The following is an 8800-nucleotide window of genomic DNA, read 5'->3' as shown; positions in this document are numbered from 1 at the left end:
ATTTTCGTCAAGAAATGCATATATTTTGATTTTCTTTTTCCTTACACATGCATTGTTGTGAAGAAATGTATTTATTTTGTCTTTGGCTTTCCTTACATGTGAGTTTTTGGCAAGAAATTTATTTTATTTGCATTTTCTGCATGTTTAAGGAAAAGGAAAAACAAAACGTATACGTTTCTTGACGGAAACATGTGTAAGAAAAAGGAGAAACTAAATATTTCTGTTTTTATTTTTGATTATGACAGTTTTGGTCCTCCATAGTAAATGTGTTTTGGTTAAGCTAATTCGAATTTAAGTTCAAATTTTAAACAAATTGATGGCTGAACTTGCTAATTCAGAAGCAGAATTCATGATTGTTCTCCAGATCAACCATTTGTTTACTTACATGTTTTATTTATTTCTCAGTAATTCAATGAAAAATCTGCAGAATGTGCCAATTTCTTTATCCGATTAATCGATTAATCATCAGAATAGTCGAGTACAAAAGTAATCGCTAGTGCAAAACTAAAAGATAAAAACATAAACCAACAGTTTCCTCTGAAATTAAACCTCCACGCCAAATTTAAATGAGCGTGTTTGTGATCAAGACAGCACAACGAACCAGGAAAGCGGCAGGACGACATGCGATATTAAAGGTAGCACTTTGATGGTTTCTCAGGAGGATCTACGAATTAGGACAGCCTGAAGATCAGCAGGAGGAGAGAGGAGGAATCTGTCAACAGGAGGAGAGCAGGAGGGAATAAGTGGCAACAAGGCAATGAATTTTATTGATATTTCTCCTGCCTTTTCTCTCTGTGTGTGTGTGTAGCTGCATGTAAGTGTGTGTTTGTGTTGGTAAAAGAGGCAAAGAGTGAGAATTGGAGAGATTGACCAGAGACGCCAGTCTGCTTTGCTGCCAAGTCGCATTAATTGTGTATCAGTTCTTGCCTTTCATTCCTCCAGTCTGAGGCTTCAACTGATGTTTTTTTCACAAACCACAAAGAGGAAGGCGCTCAGTGTTTGGTCTAAATATGGGTTCAGACCAGCATGTTTACCAGCTCTAACTGGGTTTATTTAAACATACATGACTCCAATTAATATATAAACATACAACAACGCGCTAGGTTGTCGACTTCTTGCTTCAAGCTCACTTATTATTAGCCGGATTGTCTTTAATTATATTTCAGTCAGCCTACAGTAGATTTCAAATGTGTAAATTTCTGAACGCAAATGTTTTTTCCCCCTAAGCAGACTCTAGATGATTGCAGGAGTGAATGTATATTCATGAACTGGGAATTGGTTGAATCGCTCTTATGTGATATCATCTCTGTCGCTGATTGATTTAATCAGGCAGAGATTGCTATTCATAACCATCGATGGAGACGAGAAGTATGAGGCTTTATTTCTGTCACAACGTTGTGACAGAAATCTTTGTTTTTTTCTATAAGAACAGCTTTTATAAGATGGGAGTTTGAACTTCCATCGTTCTTCTTTCAGTTCTTCTCACTCTCCTAAAACTTTATCACATGTACTCATTATTAAATACTAAGAAACATTTTCAGGGAATACTTCTCCAATTTAAATAATTTTGAACATCTTTTCACACTCAGCAGTCCCTCTGGGATTTTGTGATTGTTTTTTTTTATTATGAGTTTTTGACATCAAAATCACAAATTTTGTGTTGCTATTTTAGAATTATTTGCATGAAATTTTTAATGTATGTTTGTAAATGTGACTTTTTGTTACTCGCCTCATCGATCACGGACTACAACTTGACATCAAGTAAAGCTGAGGCAGTAAAGGAGTAGAAGTAAGAAATACTGCCACCTGCTGGTGGGAGTTATCACTTAAATACGACAATCAATGGGCGATTGTAGATAGAAAAAAGGAGCAAATTTCTGCCAAGATGCTAAAATATTTTGGGATTAATGTCAGAAAAAGAAGGACATTTTCTGAGATTCCAACCTTGAAAATCTGATTAAAAAATAAATAGAAATGTTCTTGGAAAAATCAAGGAAATTTCTCAACTCCAAAATTTAAAGATTTATGAGAAAAAAAACTTCTTATGTTAATCTGAGACATTTTCTAGAAAAAGTCGCAAATTTTCGACTTTTGAGCTAACAAATATCCATGTTTTTTTCTAGAAAATGTCTGAAATTAATCTCAGAATTTTAGATTGTTTTAAGATGTTGTGTTTTTTGCAGTTTGCATCACTTTATTACACAGTATTATAAAAAAAGGAGAAGCAAACAACCAAAGACGCTCTAATCAGTTAGCATTTTCAAAACCAGAGTGGTATTTAATTGAGGTGCGTTAATTTAACTATTTGAAAGCAACATCTACAGACCAACATTTAATTCACAGTAAAAAAGTAAACACGTTTAATATCTTGTGTAAGGAGAGTAAAATATGTAAGCTATCGCTACAATATGCTCTTTGGGGCCCCCTGGTGGTGTTAGCTTGCATGTGACTTGGTTTTCTAACACATTTCTAAGAGCTGGACTTATTTTGAGAATAAATTACCCACAGGTGGACAGTGTCAGGTGGCTTCTTAAGGCACAATTGTAATTGTGACAAAATGCGAAGGAGTTTAGACGGTATGACAGGAACAAGCAGCTTCTTCTTCACCTGATTTATTACCTGGCGCTGTGTTCCTCTTCCAGGCTCACGCTCCCTCCTTCCTGTGTTACATGAGCTGGTGGCGTGCTGTCTGGAAGCTGCTAAAGCACCGGGGACCTGCTCCGACTGTCCCCAGCTGTCTATATGAATTAGTAACACGGAGTCGCAGTAATGCTCGTAGATCACAATCTCAGACACCGTGGCATCTGTGCACATCTGAGCACATCAGCATGAGTCTGAGAGTCCTTGAACTTAGCGGGGAAGTCGCACTGAGGACACTCACAACTGTCAGGCAATCTGTCGGAGGTTTAATCTACAGGAGAGAGCAACATGTTCTTCTACTCGCCTGAAAGTTTCAGAAAAGATCCTCGCCATATTTTCATTTTTCCAGCGTTAAAGTGCGTGTGTTTGTTTATTTCCCCCTTCTCCACACCCCACAGCCTCTTTCCTGCCTGCAGTCAAACAGAGGCATTGCCAGGAACAGCTTTGTTGGCCTGCTCAGCATTTACATATGTAAATGAGAGCCCATGTTGCCCGTAGATCTGCAATTAGGCAAACAGCTGAAGCTTGCAATCAATGTCGATCTCTATTACTTTACCAATAATGGGCTTTCTGGAGCTCTGATTTATGTTTCTAACCCTATTACCGCGTTTTTTCCTGCCTTTGCCAACTGGTTGAAGATAAAATTCAAAGATTCAGCTATCAGCGAAATGTGTGGGGTTTCTCGGAAGCAAAACCGAAGAACTGTTAATAGTTTTAAGCCTGAAGGAGCTTATCTGCACAGTAAATGAGTTTATATTAACTCTGAAAACCCACGAATGTTAAGACTCATTGAAAGTAAAAGATTTTGTCGATTAAATCCACAGAAATATGTAACTCTGGATGTAAAAGTTTAGGAAAAGGATTTCTGCTTTATGTGAGCAAATTGTATCAAGGATTTTTCTTTAACATCCAACTCTGTAAGAAATAAGTAGATAATTTTCTGCTATTTTGAGTTAAAATACACAACAAATTAATAAAAACTAAGATAATAGTTTAAGGCTTGAGGCAAAACTCCCTGAAAGCTGCATTATGTGACTTTAATAAAAAAAATAAAAAAATGCTTTTTACGTATTGGCGCTGTCAATCACCTCATGTACTCGCTGCTAAATGTTCTAAGAGAGGAGAAACAACTTACTGTTACAGGAAAGCCTTTTATCCGCCATCATCAGCTAACTAGCCTAGCATTCAACATGCTATTGTAGCCCTTCTATGTTCGTCTCAGGTCCAGCTGGTCGACCACGTTCAGGTTCACTGAATTCATTCTAACAAAAGAGGAAGTCAAGGTGGTGGTCAACATCAGTCCAGCAGCTTCTGCCCCACAGTTACCGACGGCAACAGAAAAAAGGGGGCGGAGCTGTCAGTTATTGGTTACTGTGGTAACCACCAACTGCCTATAGCATAACAGCGTAACAGAACGTAAAACAAAATGTCTGAAGAAACAACTGGTTGACTAAACAAAATAAATTAAAAGAATAAATGAACAAATTTTGACAAACTTCACATCTATAATATTGTTAAAATAAAACCCTGTTACACTGTGTTAGCTGCAGCGTAGCATAGCAGAGCTCTGCTATGACTGTGATTGGATGCTAAGCCCCTCCCCCAGGCTCTGATTGGTTGTTTCTAGTTGGGACCAGGACAAAGCAGAGGAAATCGGTCACAACATGGAGACAGTTTTAACAAATATGTAAAATAAAAATAAAATTCTTATAAGAGTTATTTATTTTTTGCAGCTTTAATCCTGAGCTAACATTAAGTAGTGTCAGAAAAGTGAGTTTTAAACCTTGTTTTTAAAGAGTTTTAATCCATTAATCTGTTAATCCCTATTTATCTAAGTGAGACTTTCTATTTGTACTGATGGATTTAGTGGTTTCTTTAAACTCCCCAGTTATTTAAATTAGAGACGGGACTTTCAGAAGCAAGTCCAAATAATTAACAATGAGGATCTACATGCATGATGTGTCATAATACACATTGTTTTGTTTTTAACATCTTGGTTTTGTCTCTGTTATTGTTTTATTAATTTTAAATGCACAGATTAAATGTTAAATATGTGTTTATTTAAATTCTTCGGTCCACATCACAAACATTACAATAAAATCATACTTTTATAAACTTTACAAAAACAAGAAATGAAATTAAGAGATGAACAAAATTAAAACACACATTTTAAATCCACTGCCTGAACAATTTTTACATTTTGTTCAGTCTCACAAACAAATTTAAAACAGTAAATTTCTGTATAAATTCACACAATCAATCAATTAAACATCATTTAATCGTCTATTACAGATTTTTTTTTACATGTACATGGTCAGCAAGTAATGTGATTACCTACTATTAAATGTAAATTTAAATATAATTTTTTTTGACTGCTTTTAGTTGTTTGAGGACTCATAAATAAATGTAAATCAAGTTTTGACTTTTGAAATATTCAGTCATTTCCTAGGTGAATGCAGGTTATTTTTTCTGACCGAAACAGGGTCATAAAAGTTGACTTCATTTTACTTTCTAACATTTTCTGGGAGTTGTAACATCCTCAGCAACGGGTATTAAGCAGGTCAGGTCCGGCCGGTGCTGTCCAGGACGTACTGATTTTGGGTCACTGTGACCCGCCCCATGTGTCAGACGAGTGAACGTTCTCCAGCTCCCCTCCGGAAGATTCCTTTGAACAGGAAATCAAAAGGTTGGACTCAAACTTTGACCAAAAAGTTTGAAACTGAAGCAAATCCGGGTCAGTTCTGAAACTTATTTTAGCTTCTGTCTCAAATATCTCATGCACAAACACTGATATCGTCCACCTGCTTGACAAAACAACAACCAGAGCGATTACCATGAATAATTTGTTGAATATTTATACATATAAAAATGTTAGAAGAAATTGGACGCATTGCGCTGCTCTGAAGTTTCCAGTCTCGAGCATCTGGGATGAAAATCCTCATCTGGATTTATGTCTAAACTCTTAATCCCGTTTTAGTTCAATTAAACTCCATCTGCAGGGAATTTTCATGCAGATTTCTCAGTAAACATAGTTTTAAAAAGGAACTGGAGGATAATATTCTCAGGTCACTTTCCTGCAGGCCAATTAAAACATTTTAAACACAGTTTCCTCTATGTACAAAATCAAAATACCAATATTTATAGATGAGATTCTTGCTATAGTGATAGCCAGTTTAATTCAATTTTTTTAATCCAAACTGGCACTTCTAAACATTGTCATCATTTTCATTATTTCAATGTTGTTTATTTACGTTCTTTAGGTTTTGCCAAATTCTGCTCATGCCTCTGCGTTCATTATTGTTCAAAACGCCTTGCCATATCACTTGATTTCTTTTTGTTCAGTTTATTTAGTTTTCTTCCTTTAACGTTTGTATTTATTTTTGCTTAGGTTATTATCAGTCCTCTTACCATTGTTTGGTTGTTCTTTGAATCTTTGTTCAGCTTCTTTAGTGTTAATCATTCCGATCACCTTCTGTGTTTCCTTTAAAAAATATTATGGGCTACACAAAACATGTCCATTACATCTTTAGTACAAGATAATTTGTAGATACTGTGATTTCAGTTCCACCTATTTTGAGCTCCTTTCAGAGTGAGCTGTTTTAGGGCCTCTTGTCACTTTAAATCCTAATAAGTTCCTGAACTCTGCTTGGGTTGCTAGGTAACGAGGCTGGGCGTGGCTGGGGTTGCTAGGTAACGGCGCAGTGCCAGTTAAATGTGAAGCTATATTCTGAAGGTTTTTCAGAGACCAAAAAAGCGTTAACCTATTGCCAAAAAAATGGCTAGGTGTTTTGTTTTAAGCACTTGAACCGTTTTTAGAAGTAGTAGAGACAAAATGGAAGTACAAAAACATCTAAAAAGTGGATTTAGCTTCATACTTTTTCCAGCACCGTATACACGAGTTTTTTTTTGTTGCTATTCTGTTGTTTTAAAGTGAAAAGGTAGTTCTGAGATATAATTTTTTTTCAATGAGTTTCTTGTTGCTTCTTTAAACAATAAAATCTCGATTTTTAAAATTAGACACCTGCACACTTTCTCCTAAAACAACACACTGAATGCCAAGCAAAGACAGGAAGTTTCTTGCTTTGCAGATATTAAATTTACTCCTAAGTTGTTTTAAGATTTAATGTAAAACATTTTTCTCTTGCTTTTCACTGCAAAAATGCAAAATCCTATTGAGAATTTTGTCCAGTTTCTAGTGCAAATATATTAATACACTTATCTTAAATGTACTAAGATATTTGCACTCAAAACTAGGCATAGTAAGAATTAGTTTTTGCAGTGTACAGTAATTTGAAATAAACAAATGTGTTGTTCTGATGAGAAACGAAGCCCATCATTGTTCCAAATCTCTTCACTGTGTATTTTCACTTTTGTTTGCTGTGCTTGTTTTCATTCATTAAAACTTTGCAAATTTCCCTTTTCCAGTATCTGCAGGTTTCTCACGTTTCATTGATAAATAAGCTTTTTGTGTCACAAACTGCAAAGTTAATTACAGCAGAATAACAGAAGAAAAGACAGCCTGTAACTCCAGGAGGAACAGCACTTATCGCTGCAAAAATATTCTTCGAACTTGTGTTAAAGTCATTGTAAGCGCAAACTAGTTTAATATGCATAACCTTCTTTGGTGTTAATGTTGTGTAAAAGAAAAATGAAAGATCCTGGAGCTGGATTATGGCACATGATGTGGAGTTAGATGAGTTTCTGCAGAGATCTTTACTGTTCCAGCCTCGGAGTTCCTCTAATGGCACAAAATGAAAACAGATCTGTTAAAGCCTCAAAGAACACAGAAATGGGATGGGATTGGCTTTATGCCTTCGTTGATTACCGCCCTCTCATTGATAGGCCCTCTATGAGACTTAATTAAAAAGTCGATGGCGTCTTTAATGGCCACCGCACAGGCTGTTTTTCTCTATTTTTAAAATGCTGCTCCTCTAATGACCAGAGGCAGCCTCATTTGGGGAATGGAGGGACAGAGAAATGTTTTGACCTGTGGCTTGAGGTCATTCAGCCCCAGCTACATCAGGACACTTAAACCTGATTTTTTTGTTTTGTTTCCACTGAGCTTTGGCTGCAGGCCACAATGCAGAAAAATGCAGGTTTGCAGAAACTCCACCTAAAATGGAGAGGAAGTGGTTAAATAAGAAGAGAAATTAAGTTTCTGTTTCTTTGTTCTTCATGCTCGACATTAGTTTTTATGCCCTTGTTTATTCTGAAACAGAGTAATGGTGCAGCGTGTCTGAAAGGAAGCCAAGTGAATCAAAGCCTTGAAAGGCAACCTGCATCTTTTTCTGTCTCTGAAATGACTTTGGCCGAGGTGAACTTATTGCAGAAAACTTATTATATTTAAGGTTGTCACAACTTTATTTCTTTGTGTTCAGATTTGATCATCTTTGAAGGTTTTGTCTTTCCCATTTGCTCAATCAGATGCTGAATCTCTTCATGGCTGCTTAATGAAGTTAAATGATTTTACATGTTTTATACACAAATATTTATTCAGAACACAGATTATTATGTAGGTTGTTAAAGAAAACATTTATCGAATAACTTGAAAGCAGCTGAAAGAAGCAGTTATAATAATCGTTTCCTCCTCATTTATAATCTATTAATAGGACTGCCATTGTTCTATTTTTCGGACATTATAGCATCAATAGTGTGAGTGTTGACCCGTTTGCCTGTGACGTCACTCTCTTCGAAACTCCGCCCATTCCGCCATGATGGACGTCCAAACAGCCAATGCGCTCCTGTAAAGCTTGTCAAAAAACGCATATCTGGTAGAATAATATCGCTTTTTTTACGTTTATTTCACTTTAAAAATGACCATAGGATTCTGCACAAACAGATGAGGATAGAAACCAAACTTGCCACCATTTTATGTTATAACCTTCGTTAATCACAATGACTGGCAGCCCTCGGTTTAACCGCGGAGTTGCAACGAGCACTTTTTACAAGGTAAGAAGATTTACGTTAATTTTATTTGTAAGTAAGTATTATAAGAAAAATATAAAATATTGCATTATGGCGAAGGTACGAGTCTAACCATCAGTAACCGCACCGTCATGTAGCCTTGTGTGGCGGATACAATGTATATATTTCACACCAGAATGTATGCTTTTATTTTGAAGGAGAGAAGGTGAGGTGTGAAGTGACCAACGGTTGTGGT

The sequence above is a fragment of the Poecilia reticulata genome, linkage group LG8 (assembly GCF_000633615.1).
Source record: "Poecilia reticulata strain Guanapo linkage group LG8, Guppy_female_1.0+MT, whole genome shotgun sequence".
Taxonomy (NCBI): domain Eukaryota; kingdom Metazoa; phylum Chordata; class Actinopteri; order Cyprinodontiformes; family Poeciliidae; genus Poecilia; species Poecilia reticulata.
This window is presented reverse-complemented; position numbering follows the sequence as displayed.